Source organism: Octopus bimaculoides, chromosome 1 (genome assembly GCF_046866305.1).
Source record: "Octopus bimaculoides isolate indiv1 chromosome 1, ASM4686630v1, whole genome shotgun sequence".
NCBI classification, from domain to species: domain Eukaryota; kingdom Metazoa; phylum Mollusca; class Cephalopoda; order Octopoda; family Octopodidae; genus Octopus; species Octopus bimaculoides.
Window position 1 is genome coordinate 97,212,371 of NC_142928.1, and position 17,128 is coordinate 97,229,498.

General features: G+C 34.5%; 1 protein-coding gene across 1 annotated transcript in view; it reads left to right on the forward strand.

Moving 5' to 3' along the window:
* LOC106875018 (ubiquitin-conjugating enzyme E2 L3) overlaps positions 1-17,128 on the forward strand; it is a 38,317-nt gene that overhangs the window by 8,413 nt on the left and 12,776 nt on the right. The gene's annotated exons all lie outside the window — the stretch shown is intronic.

Consider the following 17,128-nt stretch of genomic DNA (forward strand, 5'->3'; position numbering starts at 1 on the left):
CAATTTCACTCAAACAGTTATATTTGAAATTGAAGATAAACTAAAGCAAGTTTCTTCTAGAATATTCTGTTTTTAGGAATTCCTTCTTTTTAAATATTATAACGATGTTTTGGGTAGCAAGAGCAAGTTGCCAAGTTTACATTGATTACATTGAAGAGCTAGGTTTTTCATATAAAAGAATAAATTAATCAAAGCACCTTAAGGCCAATATTTCCATCATCTAGTATTTTAGTCTATATCAAGTTGCCTATAGTAAAGTAGTCTGGATAGCCATTTTGCTTTATGTATGGTAGAAGTATTTTGTGTATGTATTTTTTCCTGACCTTTCAAAAAACTGATTTTCAAACATAACAATAACTGAATGTGTCCAACAGTTTCTCATATTCCAAAGAATTTTCTGGCATTTTTCTTGTTAATGATGTGCCCAACTGTTTTATTATTTGGTGCTCTCAAGTGGCCCTGTCATCTTTCAGTAGCAATTATATTTAGTATTTAATCTTTTTATTTGAAACCAACTGAACACCTTGTTTCTTCAGTCCTGCTTCTGTTGATAGAGTTGTGCAGTTTATGATCATGTAATGCTAAAATATTGAGTCTTTTATACAAAAGGAATTAATGGAGTCGGTGTAAATGATGTATAGAAAATACATCTGTTTGTGTTGAATATTGGATAATATATTAAACTACATCTTGTGAATCATAGGTCATTAGTTCATATTCATTGTAGGTATTTCAAATAATCATGTCAGAAACCAACTTTTGTCTGAAAACTGTCAATGATGAGGGCTTGAATGGGCCATGTTTTAATTCTGAATGGTTAAATAGTGACTTTTGTGAATCATCCATTTTTGAATGAATGGACTTGTTTTAAATATTTTTAATTTTCATGTTTGTAGCCATCTTTTAGAATTATTATAGTGCTAGGAAGGGCATCCAGCCATAGAAACCATGCCAAATAAGACTGGAACTTGGTGTAGCTCTCCAGACTACCAGTTTTCAGTCGCACCATCCAACCCATGCCAGCATCAAAAATGAACATTAAATGATGATGATGATTCATATCTAATCAGTTGGATTTCAGTCATCGTTTTTTTCTTGATATGTACTCAGTGCTAGTCTAAATTTGAACTAGAAACCTTTTTGTTTGTAAACTAAGAGTAATAATGCTGTTATCTACTAGACCACTGACATATTCTTAATGTTACATTTTTAGCTTATTTGCTTGAGTTCATAACAATCTGAATTGGGTATTTGCAACCACTGCTATGGTACTCTATAATTGTATATGGTCCACAGGTGTACACAAGTTTTTGTGGTAAAATGGAAAATGCAGATATTTAAAAAAAACCTGGAGTGTTTAGTTGGTTGTCAGTGAATTGAGACATTTGTATTACTAAAATAACATTGTGAATGTCTGTCGTACTTTCGACCTTCAATCATCTGGACTCAATTTCTATTCCTCACTCCTGATATATTTTTCACAATGAAGTGTGGGATGAGGGTCCTAAAAACCAAATGATTTACTTCTTTTACTAAATTATTTTCATTTTATTTACCAAGAGTATTTGTGCAATAGCTTCGTATCCCTATCCAGGGATACGTATATTTCAATTCATAAAATTGATAAATACTTCCATTTTATTTACTCTTCTTAAATTTATATACTGTATAAGATATTAATACAGACAACTCCCTGTGTTAAAGAATTCCATGTTCCAGAAAATTTTGACATTGATTTCTTTGTTAAATTGAGATGCATACTGATCAATGTTTCTTAACCAAAAATATGTAATTTGATCACTTTTATGCATGAAAATGTGAATTTTTAAACACATACAGTATGTATTCTCATTTTTTAAATTTAAAAGAAAAATGTTTTTTGCTTATTCATTAGGGAATAAATAAGAATAATCTGGGAATATTGATTATGACATCATAGAATGGGATATGCTTGTTATGGTAGTGCAGTGGAAGTTACTGGAAGTGAAAGTGCAAAAACTTATTTGAAGCTGTTTTACATTTAAAATGCTCCACCTCTTTTCTACAGCTCTATAGAAACTGATCTTGTTGCGAACTGCTCTTGTATTTTTTGTTATCACCAAAAACTGACTTTCTTCTATAATTGTCAAAGTTTTAGCCATATTCTTTACTGCCGACTGGAGTGGAGTAGGTGGGATTTCTGTAACATCTTTTTGTGCTTCAGCTCATTTTTGCTTTAGCATCAGTAGCTCCTCATTAAACAAGCTTTATGGGATCCTAGCAACTAAGCCACACCATCATCTATGACTTCTTCAAAACCTATAGTTATCAGTATCACAATTTCTTGCTGGGTTGCTGTAAATTTTCTGCTGTTGAAAAATTTGTAAAATCACAGGTAATCTGGCTGTTTTACCAAATGCTATTCTTTTATATCCTATATGTTGGATATACAGATTTCACAAAGCAGGAATAGACAACTGTCTTCACATGACATACTTCAGATTACTCCACTGAACACGATGCTCCAATAAATACAAACTCTCAACGACTCCTGCAGCTTCCGTCATCTCATCCAATACGCTACTCTTTATAAGAGTTTGGTTAGTCCATTCTTCTAATCTCACAGGGATGTCAATGACTATCACCCAACATCTCCCCCTTTGAGATTTGACTTCCTAAGGAAGTTTAATATTTCTTCCATTTAGGCTCTACTTCCAAGCATTCTGTTTCCTCTTTCTTGTGCTATGTTTAGGTTTGACTTCTTGTGGCGTTGTAACATCAAAGGTGTCGTTGAGCACTTCCATGGGTATCTTTCTTTTTCTGTGTATCTAATTTTTAGCTGGTTTAAATGACTTTTGTGTCCCGAATTTTCACCTCTTATCATATACATCCTTTTGCCTATTTGTTTTGTTACTATTCCGTCTTCCTAACCTTCTTCCATTTTTATATATTTTGAAAACCACCTTGTCACTCATATTAAAATACTTTGTCATATTTTTAGTGCTTTCTCCTATTCGTTTTACTGGTAACAGCTTGTCAAAAATTGACTTCATTTTTCGAGCAAACATTAGTTCCGCAGGCGATTTGCCTGAATAAGTGTTTGTTATCCTATAAACCTTCAAGAATTGTGTCAATGCACATCATCAACTAGCTGGTTTCCTAATTTCTTCAATGTTCTTTTAAATGTATCCACGAACCATTCTGCTTGCCCATTTGATCTTGGGTGATATGGCATAGTAGACATGTTGAATTGCGTACATTTTGCAAAAACTTTAAAACCTCATACGCCATAAACTGTGTACGGTTATAGGATACTATGGTGTCCGGGACACCATATCTTGCAAAGAGTTCATGAAGAAATTCTATTGTTACCGTAGAGGTTGATTTCCTACATCTACATATTTCTGGCCACTTAGTATAACTATCTGCTACAATCAGGTAATTTGTGCCATTTATTGGTCCAGCAAAATCTATATGTAGCCTAGTCCATGGACTGTCAGTTTTAAGCCACTGTTGGAATTTTACTGGTGGTGACTTGGCTGCAAGGGCAAAACCTCTGCAGGATTTCACCAACTCTTCAATCTCTTCAATGTTACAGTCCATTGTTGGCCATTATACATAACTTCTCATTAGTGATTTCCTTTAATAAACACTTTTGTGGTGCGTCTGGCACTATAACTCTTTGTGCATACATCAACAGATTGTCACACAGTGAGAGATGGTTTGCATTTGTGTTACACATATTTTCTTTAGCCTTCAGTGTTTCTTTCATTTTTATAATGAATTTATCATTTTCTGATTTCAATTTTGTCTTGTAAAATAACTGGCAGGTCACAAATGACATTAAACCTTTTCAATTTCATTTTTCTCTCACAAAGCGGCAATCACAGTATCTTCAAATGGTTCCGCATTTTTAAAAAATCAATCTTGATTAACAATCAGCATGGAATATACTTCTTCTTGAAATCGTAGTTTAATATCACAACCCAATGTTGTAACCTATTAGCAGCATGGGTAGGAATTCCTTTTTTTCAACCCAGATATCGATAATAACAGTTGGTAATCTGCTTGTAGATGAAAACTTCTACCGTGCAAAAATTTGTGAAATTTTTTCACTTCAAAATGATTGCTAGAGCTTCTTTTTGGATTTGACCATAATTTTTCTCTGCTGATATCAGAGAACGTAAGGCATGAACCACCACCCTCGTGTTAACATCTTTATATTTATGTAGCATTACTGCTCCTATACCGTACTCAGAAGCTTCTGAAGCTACAACAATCTCTGCTGCAGGATTGAAGTGAGCTAATGACAAATCAGGTATTAATATTTTTTTAATTTCGTCAAATGCCTTTTGGCAATTTTCTGACCAATATCATTTCATATCTTTTTTCAGCAAATTATTCAGTGGAGCCCTAACCTTATGCATATTTTGGGATGTAATTTTGGTAATTTGCCAGTCCTAAACATGCTTGTAAGGTCACTCTATTAGTCGGAGGAGGCATATTTTTAATTGCATCTGCCCTTGATGGGTCAGGTCATCATCCATTTCTGTCAATGACTTGTCCTAAATATCTTATTTCCGGTAAGAAAAATTAACACTTTTCTTCACTCAAGGTAAAGCTGTAATACTTGTTTCAAATACATATTTTATGTGCTCGACATGTTGATCCCCAGATTTAATGAGTATATCATCCAGATAAGGAATTCTGACTTCACAGTCCACTAACATTGTATCGATAATCTGGTGAAAAATCGCTGGTGCAACTTTTAGACCAATTGGTAACTTCTTGTACTTATACAGTCCTTTATGCGTGTTAACTGTTCGGTATTTCAAGCATTCATCATATACTCTAATTTGTAGGTACACATCAGAGAGATCCAATTTAGAAAGTATCTTTCCACTGTTTAATTCTGCTAAAATATCTTCCGGAGTAGGTAGCGGATAGTGGCACTTTTTAAGACATTCATTTAACCTAGTGGAAAAATCAGTACTCACTGATTTTATTACTCTTTTTCTTGATATACACAGTTGGGGGCTGCCCATTTAGAATATTCCACTTTTTGGATAACTCCAACTTTTTTCTAGTCTCTCTAGTTCTTCATTGACTTGTTTCATCGCTGCAAAGGGTACCATTCATTTTGGTTTAAATACTGGTATGGCATTTTCTTTGAAAACATACCCTTGTCTTGGCACAAGGACTTGATTTATCGGACAAAATTTCAGGGAAAAATTTTTTTTACCTTTTCTTTCAATTCATCTGATGACTTATTTTTACTGGAGGAAAAACCATTTATATTTTTACAGAATAGATTTATGGGGAGGTCCCATAAGTTAAACAATTCCATCCAGTCAATACCAACCAGTTTGTTGCATTATTTAACAAAAATTTTGCTTTCGAGGTTTTACCCCAAAATGTAACTTGTCATTTCACCCAAAAAATGTAATTTTTTTCCTGAGATACCTTTAGCAATTTTTAAAGTTTCCATCAATGTGGGCTTTCCTATTTTTTTTTTTCCATGTCTCGGTGTTAATAATTGTAATATCACTGCCTGTATCTGGCTGTAACTTCGCATTCACGTTATTAATTTTTATGTACACAAACTTTCTTTTTTGAGCCTCACCTAGACTTTATGTGGAGAAAACCTTCCTAGACTTTTTTTCATTCCGCCTTTTTTTTTTTTTTACTCTGCAATGTGAGCTTTTTATGTCTGATTTTTTGACAGGTAAAACATTTAAAATTTTTAAACACACTTATTTTTAAAATGTAAACCTCTGCACTTGTAGCATGGATTGAGTCTTGTAAGCGATAGTAATGCTTTTCATTGATTTTCTTTGTGTCATGTCGTAGATTAATAATTCTGACATTCCTCTGCCACTACCTGCAAAGTCAAATTCTGGTCTTGTTCTTATTTTGTCAATAACCGGCACGTATCTCTGCATCTTTGCTTGCAGTTAACCCGTGAACAAAAATTATACATTTGAAGATGCCCAGGGTTAATTCTTTTAGTTTAAATTTTTCACATTCTCGATTGGCTACTCCAGCATAGGTAATGATTTTTTTCTTTTTTTTTCTTACTAGATTCAAACAATCCTGAGTATTGAACAGGGAACTCCTCTCACTGAAAATTTTTAATTTGTTTCATCGAAACAAATTTCCCTTTTTTTTTTTTTTTTTTCCCCCCTGCATAATGTAGTTAGCGCATTTTTCATGTTCGGCAGAGTATAATTTTCTTAAAAGTAGTTGTACCTTTTCATTTGTCCATCCAATTTTTGCATTCCTCTTTAAAGATTTCTTCATATCTTTGGAAATATGCAGAAAAAGTAATACCATCTTCTCTTCTGTGTTATAACTGAATTCTGAAATTGCATTTGCTACACCGTCTGGTGAGAACGAACCTGAAGTATTTGAGGACTTCAACATTAATTCCAGCAACTGTTGGTATTGTTGTTATTGCTGCTGTAACTGTGTTGCTGTTGCAACAGTACCACAAAGGCTAAGTCTTCCATGTAAACTAATTTTTGGGTTTTTGAAATTTTTTTTTATCAGAACAAAATGTTAATGTCCAACATAAGCTTCAAATAAACTCGTTGCCACTTTTATATCCTTCTATACATTGAATATACAGATTTCACAAAGTGGGGATAGACACAACTGTCATCACACGATGTACTTCAGATTACTTCACTAAGCACAATACTCCAATAAATACAAACTCTCAACAACTAAGACTTTCATCTCAACTAATACACTACTCGTTATAAGAGTTTGGCTAGTCCATTCTTCCAATCCCACAGGGGTGTCAATGACTCTCGCCACAACATATTCACTCATAGCTGTGTGTTTTGCTTCATCCCATGATTCAGCTATATTATCCACTGCATCCATAGTGTCAAGCCCTTTCTAGATGTCTCTAACTCCAGTCTTATTCTTCCCAAAAATTTTCTCATATGCTTTGAAGTTAGCTATTGCTTTGATCCATTGGCTGAGGAAGTTATATTTTTGGGTATGTTATTCCACTCTCACATTATCAGAAATATTAAGTTCACTGGGTAGCTTAGTGCATTGTCTAAAAGGGTGATGCTTTGTTGGAAATAATTACACCTGGCATTGTACTTGTAAAACAGTTTTGGAAATGCTGGTAGTTATCCAAGCCTTCCTATTTGAATGCCAAATTACAGGTAGATTAAACTTAGCATAGTCTTTGGATTTTGGATACTGATACACAAGTAGGAGCTTTAATGTCATATTACCAGCCACATTTCTTTCTATAAAAGCCTCAGATGACTTTTGGTGCTTTTTTTTTTAAAGCCTGGTGCTGATTTTTCTTCGTTAGAAACATGTCTTCAGTAATTTTTCTCAGCTCAAGATAATTAGAGGTAACCTCTGTATCAGCACTGACAGCTTCACCTGTCATTTTTATATTAATTAGGGTGCCATTTAAGATTTTCAAACCAGCCTACTAACAAAGAAAAGGTTTTGCATTGAAAGTTGTACTTTTCACTTTCTGAAAATTGTTGTACAAATTTATATTCTTACTTGAATGACCACTGTTTATCAGTGCATTATATCCAGTCTGATTGCTGATCCCAACACCTAAATGGAACTTGAGCTATTCCATTTTACACATCACTTCAGATTTATGGGGGTGGGGGGGGAGAAATTGTCCATTTAATGGAGTAGTTACTCGATTCTTGACCTAATTTACTTTTCTCACATATTGTTCCTACTATACTCATTGTAAGCTTTAATGTTTTAGCAAATGGCTGAGTTTTTCTTGCACATCATCATTTTACCATTTACTTTTCCATACTAGCACAAGTCAGATGGAATTTGTTGAAGCAGTTTTTAAACAACTAAATACCTTTCCTATCATAAGTAAGGTAATATTTCTCCTTAGCCAGACATTTCACAGAAGATTGGAAATGAATAACACTGTATGATGGTGATGCTTGCTTAAAATATCATCACACATACAAAACGGGTTTCTTTAATTTTCTAAGGCAGGGGTGGGCAACCCCTGGCATGCCAATAACTTGTTTCTAGCATGCGAAACCCTCTCTCTAGTAATTCACCATTTAATGACTTTCAATAGTATATAGTGACTTTTTATTGCTCATATACATTTTACATTACAAATTAGGCCTACCTTTAATGATCTCCTCCCAGAATCGGCCAGTGTTTGTTGACAAGACAACTGCCTCACCTACTTATTCAAAATTTCTCTCGATGCACGCTACAGCAGTAATGTCATCATTATGCTGTATTCTTGCAGAATGGGGTAGAATCTGTATATAAAGGACTGAAAATGTACAACAATGTTCGATGGCTTAACCGAGGTTTGGTTCTGAAACGATTTGTTGAATGCTTAAATGAGATAAAGCTCTTTTTGAATGATCAACATGTTTCTTATCAAGAATTGTCTGACATCTTGTGGGTTTGTAAACTGGTGTTTTTTGCAGATTTTTGGGAACATTTGAATGACTTGAATGTTAAATTACAGGGCTCTTGTAAGACACTTGATGTTATGTTTGGTTACATAAAGGCTTTTGAAATGAAACTAGATTTTAAGAGGGATGTGAACAATGAAATTTAGATACTTCCCAAACCTAGAGGTACATCAATGATCTATCAAAAGGTAACAGAACAGAATGCTAATGCCTTCAAAAGCTGTTTGTAAACATTGAGTCAAACTGTTGAGCAGTTTTTTTACAAAGTTTGCTGAATTCAGTGAACTGGAAGAGATAGCAAAATTCATGAAGTTTCCAGACATTAATCAAACTGGGAGAACTAAACTTACAAATGTTTTCATGGATAGACATGGTTGATTTTGAAATGCAGTTGATTGAATTTCAAAGTAGCTAAATTTGGAAGCAAAAATTTATTGACCTTAGCATAGTCTTAGAAAGTATTGAAAAAAAGTAGAGACAGGAGTACCAGAGAGGAGTGAAGAAAATGAATTGTAAAGGATTTGGAATGCCATTTCAGAAGATTTTTCCAGTTTAAAAGACTTTGCAACAGCACTAATATCCATGTTTTCATATGCTTGTGAATCCTTGTTCTCAGTGATGAACTTTAAGTTTTGTAATAGGAGTAACCTGACAGATGAAACTAGGAGTGCATGCATATTTCTGAAGGTTACAAAATATAAACCCCAATACAAAATCAGTCATCAGTGATGCAGGAGCAGAATTTCCACTAATAATCTGAGTCAGCAAGTTTTCTGTCAAACTGATATTTCATCTGACTGATGTTTTCTTTTGAAAGTGGCAAAGGTTGTCAGCAAGTTTTCTGCTGGACTGATATTTTATTTGATGCTTTCTTTTGAAAGTGGCAAAGGTTCATTGTTGTTTAGATATAACTTTGAAGGTGAATAAATACATTATCCATCATTATATATTGTGTTTTACTACTCTGTGGTGATTTTTTTTTTTTTTTTTTTTTTATCATTTATTAAAAAAGTTCTTAACATACATTTTCTTAAGAAATATCAAGTACCCTGATATGTTCTCAAAAAAAAAATTGGTTGGCACATGGAATTTTGTGTCAGATTTTGCCAGTTTTGGCATGCACTCTCAAAAAGGTTGCCCACTCCTGTTCTAAGGCTTTGTTCAGCCAGGGACTATAATAGAGAACACTTGCCTAAGATGCAATGCAGTAGGATTGAGCACAAAGCCATGTGGTTGGGGACCATTCCTGCACCTATTAAACCTTTATAAAACAGGATTATGTTGGATGACTTTGAAATTGCTTTTGATTCATTTTTGCTGTCTTCCAGTTGGTTTCTTTTCAGTCCCCTTGTATAAAGGTAATGTACTATATGCTTCAATTAAATCTAATAGTAACAGTATAGACAAGAAAACCACACCAAATAGTAAAACATTAGAATCCAAGCAAAGTAGTGATATTCTGCATTGACAAATGTTTTGTTATTGCTTTGGATGCAAAAATATGAGTAAATGAAACCTGTTGGAGCATGTGCTATTTGATTAGCCCTTCAGTATTTAAACTGGCCATATTCAGCCAAAATATTCTATCTTATATTTAAACAAACCAGATGTGACCTCTCACACCAACCCCACAATAAGTTAACTCCTCAAAATTGCAAAGCTAAAAGATAATGCATTATTCAAAACAATGTGAATAAATAAGCATTACTTTTGACAAAATAATGTGAATGCTAAAGGGTTAAAGTTAGTGGCAAGATCAAAGTCAAGGATGGAGTGCTAAGAAGAAAGTAAGCAGATACTGACAAGTATGTTGATCAAAGAATAATCATGTTGGTAGAATTAGTGCATGCTCAGGCAGAATGAGTAAGTGATATTGAGTAGTGAATGTGTTTGGTGAGATTCAGGAAATTTTTATAATTGCTAAATTTACTTGAGTTTCTGTATGAGTAAGAATTGCAAACTGTACCCTAAAGTTAGTGGTCATATTTTCCAACTTCTGTTCAGTATGGAATTCCATATATCCAGAGTTTCTGTAACATGGAAAATGATTGTACCAAAAATCTCATCTTTTTTGCACATTTCACTTCTTCCTAAAGATTTTTTTGATGAGGCTTTTCTTCTGTGTGTGTCTGTGGTTTCTTAAAATTAGAGAGTTGGTTTGGCAGGATCTTTAGAGTGGTAGACAAAGTGCCTAGTAGTATTATTTACAGATCTTTACATTCTGGCTCAACTGTACCTTTCATTCTCTTGAGTCAAAGTACCAGTCGAACTACTCAGGGTAGTGCGTCAACTAAACTTGTCTCTGAAAATTGCTGGTCTTGTGCTTGCTTATATTAGAAATAATTATATCTCGTCAATGGATTAGCAGTCGTTTGAGCATTGGAGAAAATGCTTTGCAGTATTTGTTCTGGTTCATTGTGTTTATATCCTGCTGAGGTCAACTTGAATCTGTCCAGGGTTGACAATCAACTAAACCACTCCCCCTCAAAATTGCTGGCTTTGTGCTTAAATTATTACTATATCCATGTCACTGTATTGAGGATAGGGATTTTAATTCTAACCAACAATATACTTTCAGCAGAATTTATGAAATGAATTATTATACTGTGATATTTCCAGACCAGTCCTTTAGTTGGTTGTAATAGTCACATTAAAGCCATTGTATTCTCTGGAGCTTTTTTTTTTTTTTTTTAAACATCCATTGCAATTAGTAATGTTCTTGGAATTTTAAACTGAATCTTTTGAGCTAACTACAGGTACAGATTATTTACATAGTTATTCCATTGTACATGCTAGGGATATTCCTATGCTAATTGCCCCACTTTCCCCATTCTACTTGGAGTGTGTGTATAATCATTTAAAACAATTTGATACGGTTCCATGCTACTTAAGGTTTCACAGGACTCTAACTGGAACCCGTGTCTTTCAGGCTTTGGATGTGTGTGTGTGTGTGTGTGCGTGTGCGTGCGTGCGTGCGTATATATACACATACATACATGCACTAGCACTTTACACTTAATCAGTGCTTTTTTTTTTTATGGTCTTGAGCTTAATGTTATTTTCTTAAAGACTCCAAGATTCCCATCTATTGTTTACTTTATGCTATGTCTACAGAGTTGGTTATCAGTCCTGCATATGAGCTGATTTTCGAACATCTTCCAGTATTGTCCTCTGCCTATTATCTTGTCCCACCAGTGTTTTTGACTTTACTTTCCCCCCAACAAACAATCAGCCATGCCTGCTTTCTCTGTCTTCTTATAGATTACAGCTTTATATTCTTGCATTACTTTTAATAGGAGGCTACTCTCTCTTTTGTATTCTCTGCCACAACTGCAAGAGAATACAGTATTTATACATGATCTCCATTGAAACTTTGTTTGAGAATGATGTCCCTGAAGATTAGACTTGCTTTTGAATACTGTATTTTCTGGTATACAAGGTGAATATTTCAGACTAAAATTTACAGCCAAAAAAGGTAGGTCAACTTGTACACCAAGACATCTTGGAGGACCAAAAATTCCATGTGAATTACAGCAATGATTGTAAAGATTGTATCAGTTTTTCAATGTTTACACTATATACAACGTTGACTTGTATACCAAAAAAAAAATGATACTCTCCTGATGTTGTCTGTGCCATTGATCTTCAGAATGTTCTTTGTCTTTCTAAGACAAATTGTTACTGGTTTGTTTTCTGGGCATGTGGGGGGAGGGGGTTCCATAATTTGATACAACTATGAGTGACATCTCTCCCAAATAATGCCTCTGTCAGAAAAGATCATGAGTAAGAACTGTATAACATGTCATCACTTGCAACTGTGGCAGACAATATAAAGATAAGGGTAGCCACTACCTCACACTAAAAATAATACTAGAGGAACATCATGTCTGTCTATGGACAAACAAAAAAAAAATCAGACATCACTGATCATTTGTGGAGGAAAAAAAGGAGTCACCAACTTTTATGGAACAGTCAGTGATATAAAATGCTGGAAGACAATTTAAAGTTGCAAATTTTTGTTACAAGGATAACTAATACAAGAATATCTCTGAATGGGAGCAATCTATCTCAATGGCTTGAAGAGAGTTCAGTTCAAAATTTTGAAACTCTTACTGCATGCAACAGGCATCTGAATAATGTCGGAGTATAACAGCTGAAACATTGTTACTAATGACTAAGATTGAGATATATCTAAGTATAGCAATGAATAATGATAATTCTTTTTAAATTTAGCACACAGCCAGCAACTTTAAGGAAAATAGGAAGCTAATTACATCAATCCTGAAAGGACAAAAGACAAAGCCAACTGCAGTGGAATTTGAACTCAAAACATAAAGCTAGAATAAAATGATAATATAGTTTTAACAGATACGGGCATCCCATATGTTCCTGAAAATATGACCGTGAAGAATTCCATGATGCAAAACCTATTTTATCATTGATTTTCATATTGTAAATTGAGATGCATTCCAAAAGAATAAGCAACCACTATTATATATGAAAGTAACAAGTTTCAAACTTGCTCTACAGTATGTACATAAAACATTTAAAGAGAAAGAACTACGTTAGAAATAAATGATACAATAATATAGTAGTATGGTACATAGTCACTGGAAATGATATTGCTGTGTGATAGGCCAACCTTTTAGCCACATTCTTTACAGCAAACTGAAATGGCATTGATAGAGTTTCTATATTCTCCTCTTGTTATGCTGCTCACTTTTGTTCTAACATCATCAGCCCCTCATCAAACAAAACTTTCTCTGTGGGATCCTGGCAACTCATTGATGTCTTCAATAACTTCTTCAAATCTTACATCATTTTGCCAGCATCATAATAGTGTGCTGAACTTGATGTAGTCTCTGCTGGTGGAAAACCTGTAAAATCATGGGTACATTCTGGTCAAAAACACCATTCATAGTTGAATGCTTCCGTAATTTTATCTTCCACCTTTTACTTGTTTCATTCATTGGACTGCTGTCATGCTGGAGCACCACTTTGAAGAGTTTAGCCAAACAACTTGACCCCATCATTTATAAGTTACTTTGAAATTAGTTATCCTTCTTCAATCCATTAGATTCCACACTTGCATAATCAGAAAGGTCATCTGAGTTTACTAGGTAGCTTTGTGCTGTGTCTAAAAGGAACAAAAAAGATGTTTGTAAACCAGTCTTGGAAAAAGCTGGTTGTCATCCAAGTCTTACTTGAACACTGAATCACATATAGATTAAGCTTAACATAGCCCTTGAAAGCCTTCAGATTTTGAAAATCACTAGCAACATTTCTCCTTTCATTTGTTAAGTTTTTAGAAGCTGTAAAGTCTATTGCTAATTTTTTCTTCACTTAGCATGATTAATAGCAGCCTAAAATTTGCCTAATTATCAGCTTCCTCTGTCATTTTAATGTTGAACCAATTAAGGTGCCTCTTAGATTTTTCAAACTAGCCTTTACTGTAAAAGAAAAGGTCTTGCATCAGAAGTTTCACCTTCCATTTATTGCAAATTGTCAAATTTTTAATATTAATGAAGTTTGATCATCAATCCACACACTTAAGCTTTTCCATTTTAAGTATCACTTCAAAACCATGACAAAACATTGTCCAGGTATTTAAGAATGAGTGCTTGAGTGCTCAACCCAATTTTGTCTTTAGTGTTACATATGTATTCCCACTGTAGACATTGCTAGTTTTAATGTTTTTTGGAGGGTGGGGGTTGCTATATGGCTGGTGGGGATTTCCTTTGCATCTTTTTTTTTGTGTAAAATAAAGTTTTAGGAAAGCTAGATGCTGGATTTACATTGTAATCTCTTTACACACTATTGCCTTCACATTCATTTGATTTCTTTTCACTCATCTTTAGAAAGGTAATGCACCATACTTGCTGTGTTAGTTAAATCCAACAGTAACTGTGAAAGGCAAAAAATCCACATCAAATAGTAAAACAGTAGAACCCAAAGAAAGTGATGTTCTTCTGTGTTAGCAAAAGGTAATTATATTACTTCGGATTCAAAAATGAGAAATGTTTGATAAGAGGTAGAGACAAGCCCCAAATCATTGGATTATTACACACAATCAAGATGAGGAGGTGGTGAAGAGTGCAGGTAGATGTATGTTAAGATCAATGAAAATATTAGTTGGGAATGGGACAAAAGATGGAACACATAGGTATTAAGGAAGTTATATTTTAGATTTCAAAATTAGAATTTACCCATATGTTCCTGAAAATCTGACTGTGAAGAATTCCATAATGCAAAACCTATTTTATCATTGATTTTCATATTGTAAATTGAGATGCATTCCAAAAGAAAAAAGCAACCACTATTATATATGAAAGTAACAAGTTTTAAACTTGCTCTACAGTATGTACATATAAAAAAACATTTAAAGAGAAAGAACTAATTTAGAAATAAGTAATACAATAATATAGTAGTATGGTGAGAGGTTTGCGTTAGGAAGGGCATCCAGCTGTAGAAACTCTGCCAGATCAGATTGGAGCCTGGTGCGGCCATCTGGTTCGCCAGTCCTCAGTCAAATTGTCCAACCCATGCTAGCATGGAAAGCAGATGTCAAACGATGATAATGATAGTAGTGGTAGGGTACATAGTCACTGGAAATGATACTGCTGTGTGATAGGCCAACCTTTTAGCCATATTCTTTACAGTTTATATTACAAGTTTATATCCTGAAATTTGTATGTCATACTTTACAATTTCTGTTTGTAGTTCCATAAACTGAATTACGGAATAATACAATTACTTAGTCTATCAAAATATCATTAAGTTATAAAATTATAGATATTCTAACTTTCAAAGAATATGAAAAAAGTTTTTTACCATCCCTGTCTCAGATAATCTATTAGCTAATGCATTGAATGTATCTCAAGATGTTTAGCCACAAATGATAGCTGTTAGTATTTAAAGAATCAGTCCTCCCCACCTTCATTCAGTTGAATGAATCAACTAACTGAAAAGGCTCAGCTCCTGGCTTTCAAAGAGGTTTGTATTAGACATCTTGAAAAAACTTTTATTCTAGATACTTTGTTTATTGAAGTAGTTTATAAGATATTTTCAGTTCTAAATTATTACTATTCTCTTGTTGTTATGGAAAGCATGAATTAGTATCTGCATACTCAGTGTCCATTCTCAGATGGGAAACTTAAGGATTTGTTTGCACTGGCTAAGCAAAAAAACTCTAATTGTTTTTACACATTGCTTTCCCCACAGAAACCCTCATTCCATAATCATTAACTTCTGATGAGATTGGTTAATTACCTTGCATCTTGATTCCACCTGATCTCCATGGAGTTTTGGATAACCAGAGAACTCCAGCCACCACAGCTGCAAGCTTTTTCATGAACCTGCCCCCAGACCAATCTCACATCTGTCAAGTCCTCCACAATTTGTGACCAGTTCTTGATAGGTTTGCTACATCTCCTATGCTCCCAACTGGCTTCAATTTTAGTGTGGTTGTCACTGGTCTATTCATAGGCATGCATGCCATGTACCTGAGCTTACATCTCATGGAATTAGTATCTCGTAGGTTACTTAGCCTGACTCTTTCTATGACTGTAATGTGATCATGGCAAAAAATTCTTAGTATAGTCCTAAGGCAATGACTTCAGAAGACATTTGCAGTTTTATAAATCCTACCTTTTCCACCTCTCACAGGGATATGTCACTGTCATCAAAATGATGGATGTTTATAGAGTTTGGTACTTTCATTAATGTAGGAATTAGGGCATACAGCTTTCAGGTTCTGGAAGACAGCTGGAGCTTTACCAATTCTCTTTTCAACATCATCACCTAGGTCTTCATTGTTATTGATGTTACTGCTAAGTATGTGAACAAATCAATGATTTTGCATGTGGACCTCCAACCAGATGTACTGCTATGCCTTACCAATAACCATCACTTTCATCATTTCATTGCTGAGACTGGCAATCAATTATTGTAGATATGATACTAAGGGGTTGCAGACCTTCAGTCTGTGAATCTCTTTCTCTCTCTCTTTCTTTCTCTCTTTCTCTCTCTCTCTCTCTCTCTCTCTCTTTCTCTCTCTCTCTGTGATGCTTTACATTGCATCCTCCATGGACTTCCTCATAACCAATTTCACCACCAGCAGGGCCAAGAAAGTGGAGCAGTATGCAACCCTGATGCACTCCTGTAATGATCCAAAATCTGTTCCATCTTCTGGTTTTGTCAGTATTCTTTTCCCTGGTAAAGTGATCGCACAATCTTGGTATAGCACTTGGGTGCTCCATACATCAAGATTCCCTCTGCATTCTGTCAAAGGCCTTTTTGAAGTTAATGAAGTTGACCACTTGTGACTTGCAGCACATGTTACACAATGTTGGTCTTTGTTCATTGCATGACTTTCCACTCATAAGTCCTGCATGTTCTTGTAATTATTCAACCTCATGCTTCATGAGGGTGAGTAAGTCACTGCAGAATGCTTTGTCAGGGACAACCAACAGATAACTCACACCAGTTATTGGGCAATGCTACAATGACTCCATCATCCACAAACTTCAGTGGCCTCACTGCCACTTGCTTAAACAGTTCTGTAGATCGTTATAGAATGCCTCCTTATCTTCTATTGGAGCCCCCTATTAGTGTTACATGTATACCAGTCAGCAAAATTTACAGTTTCAGAAAATGAGCTGATAAATACTGAATTTGCAGGGCTCAGCAACCTCATTCTG